General features: G+C 37.4%; 1 protein-coding gene and 1 non-coding gene across 4 annotated transcripts in view; one reads left to right on the forward strand and one right to left on the reverse strand.

The window, feature by feature from the left end:
- The first annotated feature begins 12290 nt into the window (after positions 1-12290).
- NXPE3 (neurexophilin and PC-esterase domain family member 3) overlaps positions 12291-19722 on the forward strand; it is a 43561-nt gene continuing 36129 nt past the window's right edge. Inside the window, exons 1-3 of one of the 3 annotated variants that reach the window (XM_090276234.1) lie at positions 12291-12396; positions 12704-12857; positions 15148-15276. The gene's annotated coding sequence lies outside the window, so the exon portion shown is untranslated. Of the gene's footprint in view, positions 12397-12703; positions 12858-13316; positions 13410-15147; positions 15277-19722 lie in introns of those variants that run through there. The other 2 variants (XM_090276242.1, XM_090276249.1) reach the window with 2 other exon arrangements.
- Positions 15812-15944, reverse strand: LOC150021429 (small nucleolar RNA SNORA69). Its single transcript, XR_016513549.1, has one exon. It is a non-coding gene; the product is annotated as a small nucleolar RNA SNORA69 (small nucleolar RNA).

Consider the following 19722-nt stretch of genomic DNA (forward strand, 5'->3'; position numbering starts at 1 on the left):
GTGATTCCATCCATAATTAAAATCAAGATTATTTAAAGAGGCAACATAGAATATTTCTCTCAGATAACAAAGCAAGCACCAGGCTCCATTCATTTGGAATAATGTCATGGCAAATGTTTGTTATCTTTTTGTTTCCTTTTTTACCTCTCAGATAAGCATTTGTGTGCCAATATATTGCCAGAATTTAATGTATGTCCATCTTGCGTTTCTGCTTTATATTTGCATGTGTATTTCAGCAGGAAGTTCATGGTCATTTACTTCACTGTTGACCTCTGTCTCATAATGAAGAACATTGAAAATAATATTAGTGGTAGAATGTGATTTTTTTAAGGGACAATTTTCTATCTAAATCTCTGAAAAAAAGTGCCACATTTGGAAGACAATTTAATGGTATTTAATGGTAATTAAAAAAAATAAAGCTCACTTATCTGTAAGAATATGTATCTGTAACTCCAGGAAGAAATGGTTATATTATGTTTGAATGTTAAAGGTAGATGTATTCACAAATAAGTTTTTAGAAGCTTGATATTTTAATCTTTGAGAATGTTCTAATGTCACTGAACAATACATATCTAATTTTCCCCAATCCGTGAACAAACAACTATTTAAAACTGTGGTAATACTTACGTATTTTCTAGATTTAGGTGCTAAATACTGTTTATTATCCTTTACAGTCACTAGCTCCCCTTCTTTGAAGTAATATAAAATAAAACTTCTGATCTTCAAGACTAAGGTCAGGGATCACATATAATACTTTGCTGATAGTTAGAAACATTTCTCCAGTATGGGTAAGATGTATTTTTCTCGGTTTATAAATATGTAGCATTCAGGTTAAGAAGACTTGAATTTCATTCTTAGAAATTCAGAATCTCTTGGAAAGGGAGTGTTTTCTGTCTCATAAACTGAACAGCAGTCTTATGTTCAAAAATATTCTTCCTAGTGAAGCTTGTGTAACGTTGAAAGCATGTTAAATAAAAATAGAATTTTTTTTGACTAATGCTAATTATCTTTTATGAATGATTTTTAATTTCTTAAATACACCCTATTTTTCTATTTTATAATTAAGTGCCTCATTTGCTGCCCATTGTTAGACAAAGAAAAATCAGCTTACAGTGCACTGGTACCAAAAGTGCTGCTCCATGGTACATTAATTTCTCATTAAAGCTTCTGAAATCTCCTGGTTCAGTATTACCTAAGTAGGTTTCTGCTGATGTCCTTTCTCTCTTCTCTTTTTTAAAGAAATGGCAAAACACAACTAAATTCAGCCCTGGCCGTTTGGCTCAGTTGGTTGGAGTGTTGTCCCATACACCAAAAGGGTGCAGGTTCAATCCCCAGTCAGGGCACACACCTGGGTTGCAGGTTTGATCCTTGTTCAGGGCTTGTACTGGAGGCAACTGATCAATGTTTCTCTCTCTAAAATCAATAAGTATATATTCTTGGGTGGGGATAAAAAAAAAAAAAAAAAAGAACACAACTAAATTTATTTGAACATGAGCATTTATCAGTAAGATTTCCTTTTTACCTTTGCCTGGTTTTTCTAGTGTATAAATAGTATTCAGCATACTTTTATTTTAAAATTGACTAAATATGATAATGATTAATATTCTGCTCTTCATTCTATTTAACTTTACTAGTGTTTTAAAGTACAAGTATGTTAAGTAGCTCCCTACCTTCACTTTACACATTATCTTGTATGTAGATAATATGAAAATAATGTAAATTAGAATGCAGGAGAACTGTGGCATAGACTTAATATATTTTAATAGGTTTACAATGTCATTTAAATGTAACTGAGATACTTGGTTTTTGACTCTGTAGGCTAGTCACTGGTCTAGCTAAATAAAAAAATGGGTCTAGTAAAGTTTGGGAAGTTGAACTTTAACATCGTCTTTTTGTTTTTTCTTACAGGACAGATTTAGTTCAGCTGTTATTTTAGTCCATATTAGTTCTTTGGATTTATTGAAAATTCAGTGTATTAAGTAGATATTTCTGTAGAAACACAGAATCATACAATATGAGGAATCTTAGAGATTATTCATTCTAACATATTTGTTTTAAAGATGAAACTAACTCACAGAGAAGTTAAATAATTTGTCCGATGGTACAGCTAGTTCGTAGTAAATAAATTGAAAACTTAAAAATTATCATGTTCCAAAAGTTTACTATACACTTTCTATTAATTTTTACATTTAGTGAGTCAGTAAGAACATCTCACGTATTGTCCATTCTCTTTCAAAGAGAACAAAAATTTCTGAGAGCTAGAACTCTACCCCTCAAGGCAAAGTTACTTTAAAAAACAATTAATTTGTTCAGAACTCTGAGTGAATTTTCTCTAAGAAATGTTATTTGATTAAAATGGTTTTTAAAGAGCAAGAATAGAAACAAAACATTAAAAGAATTACTGCATTTTGGAGTCCATCCAATTATTTGATGACAGATAACAAGCTACTAAGATACATAAAATTTCTTTGTCAAATGCTGAGTTTGATTTTATTTCATCTGCAGTTTTACAGAACAACAGATGTTAAAGTTTTAATCCTGCTGTGCAGAAAGCTCTAATTATGACAGTTCATACATAAATAATATAGTTTGGTTTTGTAAGTTTAATTATAAAAGGATGAGAACATGCATATTTTAGGAAAACCTCACAAGTGTTTGTATATATGTGAATAGTTCTTGAATGATGTGGATTCCATCCTTAGTGTGGATTTTCCACTTGGATTATTTAAAATATACAAACACACTATAATACTGTATTTTTTGGTTATCAAAAACAATATGGGTTTAAGAAATTATACTATCTCCCTTGGTACCTTTTTGGTGTAAATTCTTAGAATTGGATTTATAACAAGAATATAAAATCTTGTGGTTTTTTTTTTCCCCTGGAGAATTAAGACCTAATAAAAAGGGAAAATATAAAATAAGTCTGATCAGTTTCCCACTCATAAATGAAATTTAAAAAGAGACTTTATTGTTTAATGTATTTATTTTGCCATGCATCTTATTAAGGGATATCTATTGTAATATTTTTAACTTTTAAATATATGACTTCTTTGATGAAGTAAAGCAGAAAGGGTTTGTAAGGAACATTATAAACATTTTTAGTGATACTGCTTTTACTGATCAACTCTATTGTACCATATTAAAATTAAAAGGCAAGTAAACAAAGTAGTCCTGACGAATAATTGTCTTTTTAAAACGAGGTGCTTTTTATTTGTGAAGGAATAGAAATCACACTAAATTTTAATTCCTTAATTGGTTTTAGTGAATAGCTAGCAGGAGTGCCTCTGCAGGAGCTATGTTGATTTTTCTAATTAAATTTCTTTGTTTTGTAATAATTTTAATGTTGCAACAAACATTTAAAAATAATTTGATTTGGGATTCTTCTTAGGTTTTTCTTTAATTTTGTTGTAGAAATAGATGATTTCAAGTGGTTATGGTCTGTTTTATGGAGGTTTCATATTTTATATAGTACTTAATTTGTACTTGAGTCTAATTCTAAATAAAAAGTTTGTACATTTGTTTTAGTGTTTATCTGTTTATTATAATTAGTAATAGTGGTTGTTATTCATTGTGCTTGTCACTTAATGGATAATTAAAATTCAGAAGAAACTGCAGGCAGAAGTTTACCAAAGAAAGTTCTGAGTATTGTTGTTATGTAACTGAATTTGCAATAAAGCAGTCCTAGCCTAAGAAAATGGATATGAAATGGAAGGAATGCTCATATAGTTTTATTTGGTATGGATTTAATTACTTTCAAGATAGTTACTGGAATTCTCAGGGTAGAGAAGAGCAGCTATTATCCTTCTAAGAGCACAGGTGACACTGTCGGATATTGTTGAAACAGTGAGTGCTCAAAGTGTTCCGGGCAAGTGAGTAAGTAGAGTAGGAGCCCTCTAAGTGGACACAATTAGGACCTGTAGTTGGTTGGTGATATGGACTGAATTGTGTTCCCTGCCCAATTCATATTTTGAAACTCTAACCCCCAGTGTGACTGTATTTGGAGATAAGGACTTTAAGGAGGAAATTAAGGTTAATGTCTGGTGTTCCTATAAGAAGAAGAGATGCAATAGATGTTTTTTTTCTATGTACACTCAGAGGCCATTTGAGGACAGTGAAAAAGTAGCCCCCTGCAGGCCAGGAAGAGAATTCTCACCAACCCTGCTGGGACCTTGATCTTGGACTTCCAAAAATATGAAAAGATATATTTGTGTTTAAGCCACTCAATCAGTAATTTTGTTATGGCAGCCCAAGCAGACTAATATGGTTGGTTAATCAAGAAATCAAACTAGGGAATCACAGAAAAAAAGACATGTATCTTAAACTTAAAAAATTTTTTATGAAATATAATTGACATACTGTGAACTGCACTTATTTAAAGTGGACATTTTGATAAATTATGACACATACGGTCATATGTTGAATAATGACATTTTGATTAATGATGGACTGCATATACAATAGGGGTCCCACAAGATTATAATGGAGATGAACAATTCCTTTTGCCTAGTGATGTAACTGTTGTAAAGGCATTATCTGTTCTTGGTGATGTTCATGTAAACTTACTGCCTTGCCAGTTCTGTAAAAGTAAAGCACATAAGTACAATTATGCACAGTATATAATACTTGTTAATAACTATGTTAGTGATTTATGTATTGTATTTACTATATTTTTTATCACCATGTGTACTCTTTCTACTTATAAAAAAACAGTTCGCTCTGAAGCAATATGCAGTGTTATTCTGGCAGCATCTCATATGTTTCTTGTTTACCACGGGACTTGATTGAATTATGTTCTCTTGTGCTTGATTTAATCTTGTGTTGCTTTATGAATTTAGTGCAGCCTAAGTGTACAATGTTTATAAAGTCTCTAGTAGTGTACAGTAAGTCCTAGGCCTTTGCATTCACTCACCACTCCCTGACTTACCCAGAGCAACTTATCGTCCTGAAAGCTCATTTATGGTTAAGTGTCCTATATATCTGCACCGTATTTTAAAAATCTTTTACACCTTATTTTTTACTGTACCTTTTCTATGTTTTGATATGTTTAGATATATAAATACCATTGTATTATAGTTGCCTACAGTATTAAGTCCAGGAACATACTGTACAGGTTTGTAGCCTAGGGGTAACAGGCCATACCATATAGCCTAGGAGGTAGGAGGCTGTGCCGTCCAGGTTTGTGTAAGTGCTCTCTGATGTTGGCACAGTGACAAAGTTGCCTAACACACTTCCAGAATGTATCCCCTTTGTTAAGCAGTATATGACTGTATGTGTCCATAAAATCATAACAATTGAGATAATGAACTTATTCATCACTCCCCAAAGATTCCTCATCTTCTTCCTAACCCTCCTATTTTATTTGGCTTCTTTTGCTCAGCATAATTATTTACAGATTCATCTGATAGTTCATTGTATTTTTTATTGCTGAGTACTCTCCCATTTGTATGTACAATTTTTATTTGGAGTTTTTTCTTCAATTTTATTAAAATATTTTCCAGCTTTGTTGAGACGTATTGACATATAACATGAAAATTTAAGATGTACATATGATGGTTTGACATATTGTGTTTATTGTAAAATGTTTACCGCAATAATGTTAGTTAATATGTATCCACGACCTCACATAGTTATAACTTTATGTGTGGATTAAAAAGTTCTAAGACCTATTCACAACTTCCAAGGAGTTTCATGGTGTCAGGTCTTATGTGTAAGTCAATCCATTTTGAGTTAATTTTTTGTGAGTTGTGTAATTTGGGGGTCTGTTTTTATTCATTGGCATGTGAATATCCAGTTTTCCCAATACCATCCACTGAAGAGAGTATCCTTTCCCTACTCAGTATTATTCTTAGCTTGCTTGTCAAATATTAGTTGACTGTATATGTATAAATTATCTCCTGATTATATTCCATTGGTCTGTGTGTCTGTTATGCCATATGTTTTGATTGCTGTAGCTGTGTAATATAGTTTGAAATCAGATGCCCTTTTTCTTCTCTCAGCTTTGGCTATCCAGGGTATTTTGTGGCTTCATATGAATTTTAGGATTTTTTTTTTTTTTCGATTTCTGTAAAAAAAAAAAAAGGTCATTGAAATCTTGCTGGTACTGGAGGCTGGGCTCCACCGCTGCCTGCATTCTCTGATCAGGCTTCCTGCATGGTTGGGACCTAAAGCTATGCTCAGCACTTGGGCAGGCTGTGAATTTGCTTCCCTGCTTGGGTTGGGTGGTAAAATGGGCTTTACAGCCAGCACTGTTGACTGGGGACCCAAATCAGGCAGAACTACCAACTGAGCTCTCTGTCTAGACAGGGTGCCTGGTTCAGATCTGCAAATGGGCAGATTTGCTGGCTGGGATCTCTCCTTTGGGGTGCCACCACAAGCTGGAATGTGTCTGCCAAAATCCACGAGCTGTTTGCTGTAATTAAGCTCTGCCCCTCTTCTCCATCTCTATCTGATTCCCAGTGGTCGAGCTCCAAAGATTCCCCTAGTGATTCCCATGAAGCAAGACCTGCATTGACCTCTCTGAAAACTTCCTGAAATCCTGGGGAAACTTGAGGTCCGCCTTGGGCTCTTTTCCTACTGGAATGCTGTGTTGACCTGGAGGAGGAGTGATGTGGTCAGAGTGTAGTGGCTTCTCTTACCTTTCCATTGCGGTCCAGGAGTGTGCTTCAGTCTCACTGCCCCCAGGTTCTGGGATTTTTGCAATGGTACCTTGCCTATGGATAGTTGTTAGTTTTCTTTTGAAGCAGACTGAGATTGTGAATAACTTATGTTGCTATTGTGATGATATTAGCTACAATTCGTTTATCCATTGAAATGTTGGATATTGTTTCCAGTTTTTGGCTATTAGAAATTAACTGTAATGAACATTTTGTGTATAGGTCTTTGTACAGACATATAGGTAATTTCTCTTGGGTGAATACCCAGCAGTGGGGTGGCTGGGCCATAGAGTAGGCATGTGTCTAATGTTTTAAGAATCTGCCAGACCAATTTTATTTTCCAAATTGGTCATACTGTTTTACATTCCTACTAGCAGTGCAGGATGGTTCCATTTTTTCTACATCCTCACCAGGTATTTGGTATAGTCAATCTTCTTAATTTTAGCCATTCAAATGGGTGTATAGTAGCATCTCCTTGTGGTTTTTAATCTATATTATCCTAATGACTAATGATGTTGAACATTTTAAAATTTATTTGCCATCTGTGTGTCTTCTTTGGATGTGTCACAAAGTTTGAAGTTTTCAAAAAATGTGCCCATTAAAATTTTTTTTACATATTGATTTGGATGGGGGGGGGGGCACACATTGACCTATTCTACCCACTCAGGCATTCTTTGGTTGACTCCTGTATGTGCCCTGACCAGGATCAAACCCACAACCTTGGCATAATGAAAAAACACCCCAACCAACTGAACTACCTGGCCAGGGCAAAACTTGCCAATTTTAAAAATGGGGCTGCTTGTCTCATTTTGAGTTGGAATAGTCTAGATAAAAATCCTTAAACAAATATCAAATATTTTTCCCAGTCTGTGGGTTGTCTTTTCATGTTCATAATTATATTTTTTGAAATTTATTTTATATTTTGAGGAAGCCCAATGTATTGATATTTTAATAGTTTGTGCCCTTCTTTTTTTTTTTTTTTTTTTTTTTTTTTTTGGTGCTGTTTTAAAGAAATCTTTGCAATACCTAATGCCAATAATAGTTTCTCCTGTTTTTTAGAAGTTTTATAATTTTAGTTTTTACATTGAAGGCTATGATCCACCTTGAGTTATTTTTTATATAGTTTGAGGTTTATTTTTGCTATGATTATCCAGTTGTTTAGTACCAGCTATTTAAAAGATTGGCCTTTCCCCATTTAACTACCTTAGTACTTTTGTCAAAAATCAGTTGACCAAATATGTATGTGTCTATTTCTGGATTGTGTTCTGTTCCATTAATTTATTTGTTTATATTCCAATACTATACTGCCTTGATGACTAGAGTTTTAAACTCAGTCTTGAAATAAGGTAATGTAAATCTTTCAACTTTGTTGTTTTTCAATGCTCTGGAGTTCTCTGGCTTTTGTAAATTCTATCTGCCATGCACCATTTCAAATTTTAGTGTCTTAAAATGGAGGGAGAACTTAAAACACACTCATAAACCCATCTGAATACATAATACATCTAAGTTTTTATTATTTCTCTCTCTGATCTTTGGTAATTTCCTTGTCCATACTTAAGCCAATAGCAGATTTTTGTTTTACTATTTTGAGCAATTCACTTTTGAGTCTCCAAAGCACTCAACATTGTTTTCCAAGAATATTTTCTTTTTTTACATTTGATTTCAAAGACTCATATGATAGATTATATAATTATATAACTTATAAATTACATAATAACAATAACATAAGTAGCATCAACTGGTTTGGAAACAACTCAGTTAGGTAGAAATGGGAGTACATACTCTGGAAAGGGAATAAAAGTCATCAGAATAACAAGGCTTTCCTTGTAATGTTTCATTTGAGTTTGAGGGTAAAGAAATATTTTTGTACCTCAAACAAGATTCTTTCAAATTTAGATAATAAACATATAGACCTAAGAGGATATGACCTTTTAAAACAGATTAGTAGTTGCCAAGGGTTAAGAAAGGTGCTGCACATGGGAATTTTTAGGGTGATGGAACGTTCTGTATGGTACCATGGTTGTGGATACATGATCCTAGGTATTTGTCAAAACCCATAGGACAGTAAGCAAAAACTGAACTTTTACTCTGTACATTCAACCCCCAAATCTCAAGTAGGATGTCAGGGCGTCTAACGATGGAATGTGGACTGTGATGAATTGAGTTGTATTACAAATGTATGGCATAAAAATACTAAATGGGGTAGGGAAAAGGGAGATGGCCTAAGTAACTTTGGAAAATTGTTTTTAACCAGGTAATATAAGTACCATAGTCCATTTGGGCTGCTATAACAGAGTACCGTAGACTAGGTGACTTATAAACAACAAATTTATTTCTCATAGTTCTGGATATTGGAAAATCCAAGATCAAGACATCAGCAGATTCAATGTCTAGTGAGGGATATCTTCCTGATTCACTGATGACCATCTTCTCGCTATGTCTTTACATGGTGGAAGGGGCAAAGGAGCTCTCTGGTGTCTCCTAAGCAGAACAAAGAAATATGCACTAACTCTGAAACAGGGAAAGATAATCACACACAAAGCAACAAGGCCAGCACCAGCTCTGAGGACTCTTGGTAAGGATATGCTCCTGGCTAAGGTTGAGTGCTTGACAGACCATATGCAAGAGACTGCTTTTCCCATCAAGAGGCAATTAAGGTTAAATGAGGTGTAAGGGTAGAGCCCTAATCTGATGAGATTGATGTCCTTTTAAGAGTATGAACATGATCTCCAAAATATATAAAGAACTTGTATGACTCAACACCAAGAAGACAGACAATTCAATTAAAAAATGGACAAAGGACCTGACCAGACACTTCTCCAAGGAGGATATACAGATGGCCCATAGGCATATGAGAAAACGCTCAACACCTCTAGCCATCAGAGAGATGCAAATTAAAACCACAATGAGATACCACCTCACACTAGTCGGAATGGCCATCATTAACAAATCAACAAACAAGCGCTGGTGAGGATGTGGAGTAAAGGGAACCCTAGTGCACTGTTGGTGTGAATGCAGACTGGTGCAGCCACTATGGAAAACAGCATGGAATTTCCTCAAAAATCAAAAATGGAACTGCCTTTTGGTCCAGCAATTTCACTGCTAGGATTATACCCAAAGGATCCTGAAACACAAATTCAAAAGAACCTACGCACCCCTATGTTCATAGCAGCACTATTTACAATAGCCAAATGCTGAAAACAGCCTAAATATCCATTAGTGGACGAATGGGTCAAAAAACTGGTACATTCACGTGATGGAATACTATGCAGCAGAAAGAAAGAAGGAACTCCTACCTTTTGTGACAATGTGGATGGAACTAGAGAGTGTTATGCTTGGTGAAATAAGCCAGTCAGTGAACGAAAAATACCATATGATCTCACCTAATACAAGAACCTAATGAACAAAATAAAAAAATGAGCGAAATAGAAACAGGCATGGAAACAAGGAACAGACTGACAGTGAACAGAGGGGAGGCAGGAGGGGGAGAAGGAGGGAAGGAAGGGGAAGGGTCTAGTCAAGGAACTAATATAAATGACCCATGGACATGGACAACAGGTTGGGGATTGACTGGGAGAGGCAGGAGGTGGGAGGGGCAGGGAAGAAAAATGGGGGGAAAATGGGATAATCGTAATAGAATAACAAAAAATTTAAAAAAAATTTTTTTAAAGAATGAACAGACACCAAAGAGTTCTCATTCTCTCTCTGCCATGCGAAGACACGGTGAGTGTTATGGTGCATTCGCGAGAGTGAGGTGTTTACAAACCAGGAAGAGCTCTCACCAGGAACTGAATCAGCTGGCATCTTGATCAGTGACTCTTAGTGCCAGAACTGTGAGGAAAATAAAGTTCTGTTGTTTAAGCCACCCAGTCTTTGGTACTTTATTATGGCAGCCTGAGCAGACTAATACAGGCACCAAAACATCTTCCTTCTGGTCTGCTCTTGGCAGCATCCTCTCACAGTTGGTTCATGGTGTTCTGGAATAGGGTGGTTGGTATCTAATGTGACAGCAGTCACTTAATTTGAACAATGTTTCTTTGATGGTTCTTGGGGCCCAAATTTCAATCACTTGTTCAAAGAAAGGAGGCAAAGGAACTAAATCAGGAACTGGCATGGGCTCGGGACTGCTTGTGCCCTCCAAGCATCCAGCACCAGAGATGTAGCCAGATTTGCGGGCGAATACCTGCCAAGTTAGCTGCATCAGAAGCAGGTTTATTTTGCTCTTCCTTATCTAACCTTAAGATCCCTACTTTGTTTTGCTTAGAGAAATAAAGTTGAGTAACAGCATCTAAACTATTTTTGCAGACAGGTCAGATGATCAGTTCCTATGGCTTTATATCATAACATACATATATTTATGTACTCATTTTTTTTCCAGCTCTCAAAGTTAGGTTATCATATATGCAATATTTAGAAAGTTGTTATACTGTGTCACAACCTGAGATAGGTAATTCAAGAGGAAGAGATTTGGGACACTTCATTTGTCATGTCATTAATTCCTAAGTGCAGGTAGTGTTGCCCCTAATTTACAGTCGAGGAAATGAGCTCAGGGAAGTAATTTGCCTAAGATGGCATTGCTAGCAAGAGGCAAAGCTGTGGATCAGAGTCAGGCAGGCTAGGATTCCAAAGTGCATAGTCTTTGTACAGTAGTATTCTGCAGTAGGAGTGTGGTGACTTTGTAGTCAGAGATCTTTTAAGTATCTAGTAGTGATGGACGGGACTCTCTGGTCCAGCCGCTTTTGTTTGTGGCTATACTGACTAAAATATATGTAAGAGCACTCAAATTCCTCAGTGTTATGAGTGCTGTGTAAATTGGGTTAATAAGCATCCGCATTTCAGTCCAAAACCATGATTGAGAAGTCAGCATCTCCCATTTTAAGTATTTGTCACTTGCCAGACAGCCAAACTGTGAAAGACAGGTAGCTGGGAGTCCACCTACTAGGGAGGCAGGACTTGATAGAGCAAGCGTCTGGTATGGGGCTCTTCTTCATTAGGCACGGAAGTAATGGAAGCACTTTTTATGATTACAAAAGGCTCTGGAAGGCTGAATTTCCTTAAGGCATGGGGAGGATGAAATGCTTACTCCAGAAGAGACTGGAATAGGGATGGCGTTTTGCCAGAAGACGCACGTCTTGTATACGGAAATAAAAGGAACAGGGCTGTTTCAAGGGCAGAGAGAAGAATAAGTCGACTATTAACAAGCAAGTAATGATTCAAGGACCAGTCGTCTCTGTGCTTGTGCTTGGCAAATCATGTTTCTCAGATACAGGGAACAATACATTCTGCTACTCGGAGGAAAGAGTGCCTAAGTGGGGGCATCTCAGGTTTGGCAACTTTGCGGACAAGAAAAGACTTGAAACGGATGCTCCCTGGGGAATTCCTGATGTCCGAAGGCGACGAGGAGCTGGGTCTTAAGAGGGCCCAGAGCTCAGGCCACAGGGCGACAGCTGTAGGACGCTCTTGCGAGAAGGGGCCAGGGATAGGAGTGACAGCGAGGAGCGAGGAGGGACCCAACTCCACAGCCGGGTCTCGGATGCTCAGGTCCCAGCGCTTCTCACCAGCAACTGTCATTCGGAGTCCTCAACCCGCCCATCCCGGAGTTCAACCAATCGTAGCCCGGGGTCGGGGGTGAGAGGACGTTGCGGGGTCCGGAAGCAGGGGCCAATGGCGCAGGGGCGACTGATGTGGGCTTCAGTGTGCCCAGCCTCAGCAGAGAGCACGACTGCAGGCCGGACCGGAGGTGAGTGCGGACCTGCGGGGTTTGGGGCCTCTGCCGTCCGAGAGATCCTTTGCCCCGCTCCTCTGTGCGCGCCTCTCGGCTTCCAAGCTCCTTCTTCATCACACGCTGGCCACAGAGTCCACGTCTCTGTCCCCGGCCTGGTGCCGAAGAAGTGCAGCACGGCTGGGGCATTTGAACCTGGAAGGAGAGTCTCCGGCCCAAGGCGGGGGCAGAGCTGTCCGAGCCACTGCGGTCCCGGCAGGAGGGGGCAGGGCTGGGCGGGGGCATTTCCACCCGCAGTTTTCTTGACTTGCTGCAACGCCGGCAGGTGCAGCCGCAGGAGCAGCACGGTGGAGCCAGACCTCGGAACTGCGGGACAGCCGCCAAGACACCCTCCACCCCTTCGGCTCCGTCTCGCGTCTCATCGCTGCTCTGGTCACCAGCGTGTTGGATTGTTCTGCCCTCACTGACATCACATTAAGGTCGTATAGGGTGGAATGAGTATGATTTTACAAGGTGTGATGTGGAGACCCTGGCCTGCTGCCCATCTCATCTTGATCAGAGGCCACTAGGGTGATAAGAGGGATTCTCAGGCAGGGTTTATTTTATTTTTAAATTTTATTTATTTATTTTTTGAGAGAGGGGCGGAGAGAGAACGAGGGAGAAAAAGAGACCTGCCAGAGAAAAATCGATTGGTTGCCTCTCTCAGGCCCCCACCCTGGGACCTAGCCCACAACCCAGGCATATGCCCTGACAGAAATCCAACTGGCGACCTTTCGGTTTGCGGGAGAATGCTCAGCCCACTGAGCCACACCGTCAGGGTGGCAGGGTTTACTTTTTGAGAAATTGTGTGTCATTGACTGTTTGTCAGCTTCTTCTTGTTTTCCATTATTTACTCGTAAAGGAGGATTGTCACATTTCCTGAAGACAGAGTCACACTGCTCTGATAGGCCTCCCCCTTCCTCGTAGTAGTTAATTATCGTTTGGAACATCAGGGTGTGTGTGCTTGAAGCTGGCGGCACTCCCTGACCCTGGTAAATTGTCTTATTCCACAGTGGAGGCGTTGGTATACTATTCTTCCATTAGTGTTTGGTTCTGCTTTCCTTTGACTGTTGAGTATCTCCTTCCTTCTCTATTGTCCTCAGGATCACTCTGGGCCTAATAAAGTACTGTTATCTGTTTCTGAGAAAGGAAACAAAGGGGTAGATCACTAAAGGGCTCTTGGTTGTCTCCTTTGCCCTGGAATTGGGGTGTCCTTAGGGTACAATATGAGTTACAATTTAAACATTTCAGAAAGGCTATTCCTGACCAACTGATACAAGTAACACTGCCTGGCCACCCTGTACTAGTGGTTCCGCTACCTGGCTGTACATTAAAATCATCTGGAGACCTTTTTAAAAAGCTGTTCCTTGGGCCCTACTCCCACAGATTCTGTCTGATTCATTTGATCAGGTGTCCTCCAGGCATTGGTATTTTTAAAGGTTCCAAGACAATACTAATGAGCATGAAAGGTTGAAGGCCATTGTCTATCAATGTGCCCTATTTTTTCTTAGAGCAATTACTACTCTGTAACTTATTGGATTACTTCTCTACTTCTCTACCTCTCCCACCACCAGTGAAAGCATAGATAGGCACCTGGCGCCTCTGAGGTCGGGGTGTGTGAAAGAAAAATGGGATTTTGGAAAACAAGTCCTGCAGACCTGTGTCACTGCTTCATCTTTGTCCAAGGATTGACCTTATTTGGTTGATCCATCATTGTCATGGTTTTAGATGAGTCTCTTATTTCTCTCTTTAGACTCTACTCAGTTAAGTTTCAAGGTCTCACTCAGCACCCTATGAAAAACACAGCTGCTCTTTGAAAAGTTTAGATATAAACATTTAAGGTTGAGTTTATTCCATGTAAATCTGTGCTTTTGTCTTTTATATAGTGGTTCATGTATTCTGAATTAAAATTGCAGACAACTTGCTCTGACAAGTACAATTACAGTATGGGGACTGTCCCAGAAACTGGATGTATGATTTGTCCTCTAAAATATTCTTTGTGGAATGGTCATCTTAAGAACATTAGCTCCTCAGAGGATGGGGTTGCTGCCTAATTTTCTGTTCAGTACTGAACTCCAGTATTTCATTTGTGTTACTGACAATCGCAATTCCAAGTGATATAAGCAATCACTTGTTATTCTCTTGTGCGATAATGGATAGAAAGTCAGTTACTTAATGACAGTCTAGGGTTGTTGCCATGGGCCATAAAGAAATTAGATTGATAAGTAGTCTTAATCAAAATTTGGCAAAACAGACCATGCATTTTACTTTTTGCTTGTCTCTTGAACATAAATATGAAGCATAAGTGGTGGACTGATACTTCAGAAAGATTGAAAACAAGATTGGTCAACTTTAGATTCCCCATGGAGTAATTATAACTTTTGGATCTCTTTAGATGCCTCTTATTTTCTGTAGTGATAAGATGAATTGTTCAACTAACTGATTATTGTAGTCTTTAAGAAAAATAACAAATGGAGCTTTTTATCTTGGGTTCATATTTTTTTCAGCTGTATTGCTGTTTATAAAGTTTTTACCTTCAGCTCAGATCTGAGAATGATTTGCCATGTTTAAGTTTATGTATATAGATAGCCAGGTACTATTTTTTATTTGTAGGAAAGGAAATGTTCCTATCGCTACTCCTCGCACTGTTTTGTACTGAAGTCTGTGTACATCTCTGCTATAAAATAGTACTCTTTATTTCAAGTATTATTTTCTTTATTTCATTTTCAGTATCTTTAACCTGTACATCCTGTGCTCATTGCCGTTGCAGCAAGAATAATGGTACAAAATGAAAAAACCTCTACATGTCCTTCAACTGTGGCAAGATAAGAATAAGAGCTGCTGTCATGATTGCTTGAGGTTAGGACTTTACACTGGAAAGCAAGTTAGATGTAAACAAGTTTCTTAGTTTTAATAAGCTTCTCTTCTTGGGAATTAGAAATTTCCAAAAAAGATAATTTATATATATATATATATTTTTTTTTTAAATTTTTTTGGTTGAACTAGGAGACCTTTTTCCAGTCACTTCCATCTAACATTCTTACTCAAATTCTAAGTACAATTTGAGATATTAAAGGATATTTTCCTGCTCTCTTTGCAAATAACTTTTTTGTTATAATCCCTATGTTTAACATCTGTAGGAAAATCATAGAAACCTATTGCATATTTCTTCTTTTGCTTTGAAACCTTCCGTTTTATTTATTTATTTTTTAACTTAAATTTTATTATTCAGTTACAGTTGACATTCAGTATGATTTTGTATTAGTTTCAGGTGTATAGCATAGTGGTTAAACAATCATATACTTTAAAAGGTATTTCTTTGCTGTTTCTAGTACACACCTGGTATCATACACAGCCATTACAATATTATTATTATATTTTCTTTTTCTCTCAGAATTGTTCATATTGGTCTGTCATGATGTTATCCTTATAAAGGCAAAATAAAAAATGATCAACACAAGATTGTCTTTCAGCAGGATAATGGCAGTACTTTTACAAAATGAAGCACTGTAATTGCATCCTGCTATGCTGCTACAATATTATTGACTATATTTCCTATGCTGTACTCCAGATTCCCGTGACTGTTTTGTAACTACCAATTTGTACTTCTAATCTCTTCACATTTTTCGCCTAATCCCTCTGGCAATCATCACTCTGTTCTCTGCATCTAGGAGTCTGTTTCTATTTTGTTTGTTTATTTTGTTCATTAGATTTCACATATAAGTGAAATCATATGGTATTTGTCTTTGACTGACTTACTTCACTGAACATCACATCTTCTACATCCATCCATGCTATTGCAAATGGTAAGATTTCATTTTTTATGGCTGAATAAATACCATTGTGTATATGTGCCACAGGTTTTTTATTCACTTGATCATGATGTATGATCTTTTTATTATATTGCTGAATTTGGTTTGAATATTTTGTTGAGGAATTTTACATCTGTGTTCATCAGGGATATAGCCTATAATTTTCTTTCTTTGTAGTGTCTTTATCTGGTTTTGGAATCAGGATAATCGTCTTGTAAAACGAGTTTGGGAGTCTTGCCTTCTCTTGAACTTTTTGAAATAGTTTTGAGGGGGATAGATGTTAGTTCTTCTTTGAATGTTTGGTAGAATTTACCTGTGTTTGTTGGAAGGTTTTTAAAAATTTATTTTTCAATTACAGTTACTTTCAATATTATTTTGTATTGGTTTCAGGTGTACAACAGAGTGATTAGACCGTCATGTACAAAGCGTTTCCCCTGACATTTCCAGTACCCAGCTGGCACCATACATAGTTATTGCCATCTTATTGACTATATTTTTTATGATGCACTTTACATCCCTTTGACTGTTTTGTAATTACTAATTTGAACTTCTTAGTCTCTTCACCTCTTTTACCCAGTCCCCCAATCACCCTTCCCTCTGGTAATCACCAGTCTGGTCTCTATGTCTATGAGTCTTTTTAAATTTTGTTTGTTTACTTTGTTGTCTTGATTCCACGTACAAGTGAAATCATATGGTATTTCCCTTTCTCTGACTGACTTATTTCACTGAGCATAATATCCTCTAGGTTCATCCATGCTGTTTCAAATGGTAAAATTTTATTCTTTTTTTTAAATTTTATTTTTTATGGTCGAGTAATATTCAATTGTGTAAATGTACCATAGCTATTTTATCCTCTCATCTATTGATGGGCACTTGGGTTGCTTCCATATTTTGGCTATTGTAAATAACACTGCAATGAAAATAGGGGTGTATATATCTTTTTTGCCTTAGTATTTTGAGTTTCTTCAGATAACTATGTCGGGAGTTTTGATAACTGCTTCAATTTTATTGATTGTAATCTGTCTGTTCAGCTTTTCTGTTTTTTGCTTTCAGTCTTGGAAGATTGTATGTTTCTAACAATTTATGCATTTCTTTCAGATTGTCCAATTCGTTTTCATATAGTTGTTCATAGTATTTTCTTATAATTCTTTGTATTCCTGTGGTATCAGTTGTTACTTCTCTTCCATTTCTGATTATATTTATTTGGATCCTCTTTTATTCTTGATGTGTCTGGTTAAAGGTTTATCAATCTTGTTTTTCTTGTCAAAGAAAAACATCTTGTTTTTCTTGTCATTGATCTTTTGTATTTTTTTTTTCACTCTATTTTGTTTATTTCCACTCTGATGTTATGATTTGCTTTCTTTTACTTTGGATTTTGTTTTTTGTTGTTTTCTAATTCCTTTAGGTGTAAGTTAGATTGTTTATTTAAGAGTTTTCTTGTTTCCTGAGGTAGGCCTGTACTGGCTATGGATTTTCCCTCTTAGGACTGTCCTGTAAATTTTGGATGGTTGTGTTTTCATTTTCATTTGTCTCGAAGTATCTTTTGATTTCTTCCTTGATCTCATTGTTAACCCGTTCATTATTTAGTAACATGTTATTTAGCTTCCATGTGTTTGCTTTTTCCATTTTTTCTTGTAATTGACTTCCTGTTTTATACCATTGTGGTCAGAGAAGATGCTTGATATGATTTCAGTTTTCTGAAATTTTTTGAGATTTGTTTTGTGGCCTAACATGTCATCTATCCTGGAAAATGTTCCATGTGCACTTGAAAAGAATCTATATTTTCCTGCTTTGGGGTGAAATGCTCTAAATATGTCAGTTAAATTCATCTGGTCTAGTATGTAATTTAAGGCCACTGTGTCCTTGTTTATTTTCTGTCTGAAGCCATTGATGTAAATGGGGTATTAAATTTCCCTGCTATGACTGTATTACTGTCAATCTTTTCCTCTATTTCCATCAATATTTGCTTTATATATTTAGGTATTCCTATGTTGGGTGCATAAATGTTTACAAGGGTTTTGCCTCTTGTTGGATTGCTCCCTTTATCATTATGTAATGTCTTTCCTTGTCTCTTATTATAAACTTTGTTTTAAAATCTTAAATCTTTAATTTTAATTGAATTGTTTTCCCATGTTAGATTTAATGCCTTGTTTCATATCTTTAGTTATTACTTTTAGAAACCAGCTTTATTCATAATATTTGTGATTTTTATTCCTGGTGTAAAATTAGAACGTAAGGATAAAGATGAAGGAGGAAAACAAAAACTGGCCAAGTGTGACAACTGTCAACATTTTAGTATATGTGTTTTCAAAGAGCGGTCTGTTTGGTGCTCTTCAGGCTCTATCTACTTAGCTATACGAATAGTCTCTCAAATCTTAATGCTTTACTGCTCGTAGCAGAAAGTCACATCTATTCCTGGCATGATGCCCCATAATGATTTTCAGTAAAAGTCCTTGGCCAAGAGGGGCTTTTTGCATGTTTGCATTGCTGCATGTAGCCCTACCGTTCCTTTAGCTCTGGGATCTGCCACCCTTTCCATCCTCTGCACCACTGACCACCGCTGTGCTGCTGCTGGCTGGCTCTGAACCACACTGACACTGTCTGAACTGATGGTGTTCATACAGTACATACGCCATGCCTTCCTGTGGACTCTCAACTCTGGGATTCTCCCTACCTGGCCATCAGGGAAACCTGATTCTTATGACCAACTCCTTGAGAAGAGTTTCTACAGAGGAGCGGTTGGGCCCCTGGTGACAACATTGTTTCCTCTACTTCACAGCCATATTCTTCCCAGAATTTACAGGCACTTCAGCATGGGTGGTGCATGGGTGTTGGAGAGGGGCAGTATTGGGGGATTATTAAATGGTTGTTAAGTGCGGCCTTTCAGAATACTTGACATCCCTGTGGAAGTGGCCAGAAATGGTGGACTTACTCTTCTTTAATTTAGGAAGGGAACTACCTCTTGCCATAAATGGTATAGTCTAGTTGGGAGACAAGAAATACATATAAATATAGAGATCAGCTGAGAGGTGAAACTCATAAGTGCTGTGGGGATTTCAAGGATGGAGACCCTATTGCAATAGCGTAGCCTTGCCTGAGGATGGGCTGTCATGGTCCTCGTGGTATGGGAATGAATTAGACAGGGGGAGTAGATGAGCGAGGGAGGAGAGGGCTGACCAGTCCAACACAAAGCTGCAGGGAGCAATGGTGCAGCTGAGGTTTTCCGAGGTTCACCCTTTTCACCTTTACCTCTCCACCGTGTCCTCCATGGAAAGCCTCACTGGGAATAAAATACTAGCACTTTCTCTGCTTACCTGTATCAAAACAGCAGCTGGAGAGGGCATTTTGAATTCATTACATGGGAGAAAAGGAGCAGCAGACTCTGAAGTCCTCTACCTCTAGCAGATGTGATGAAGGATTTGGGTGTCCTTTTACTCCTCAAGCTTAGCTTTCTTTTCCTACATCTTCAGAGCAGGTGTCTTTCCATGTGTGC

Source organism: Furipterus horrens, unplaced genomic scaffold (genome assembly GCF_987537825.1).
Source record: "Furipterus horrens unplaced genomic scaffold, mFurHor1.1.pri manual_scaffold_1, whole genome shotgun sequence".
NCBI lineage: Eukaryota > Metazoa > Chordata > Mammalia > Chiroptera > Furipteridae > Furipterus > Furipterus horrens.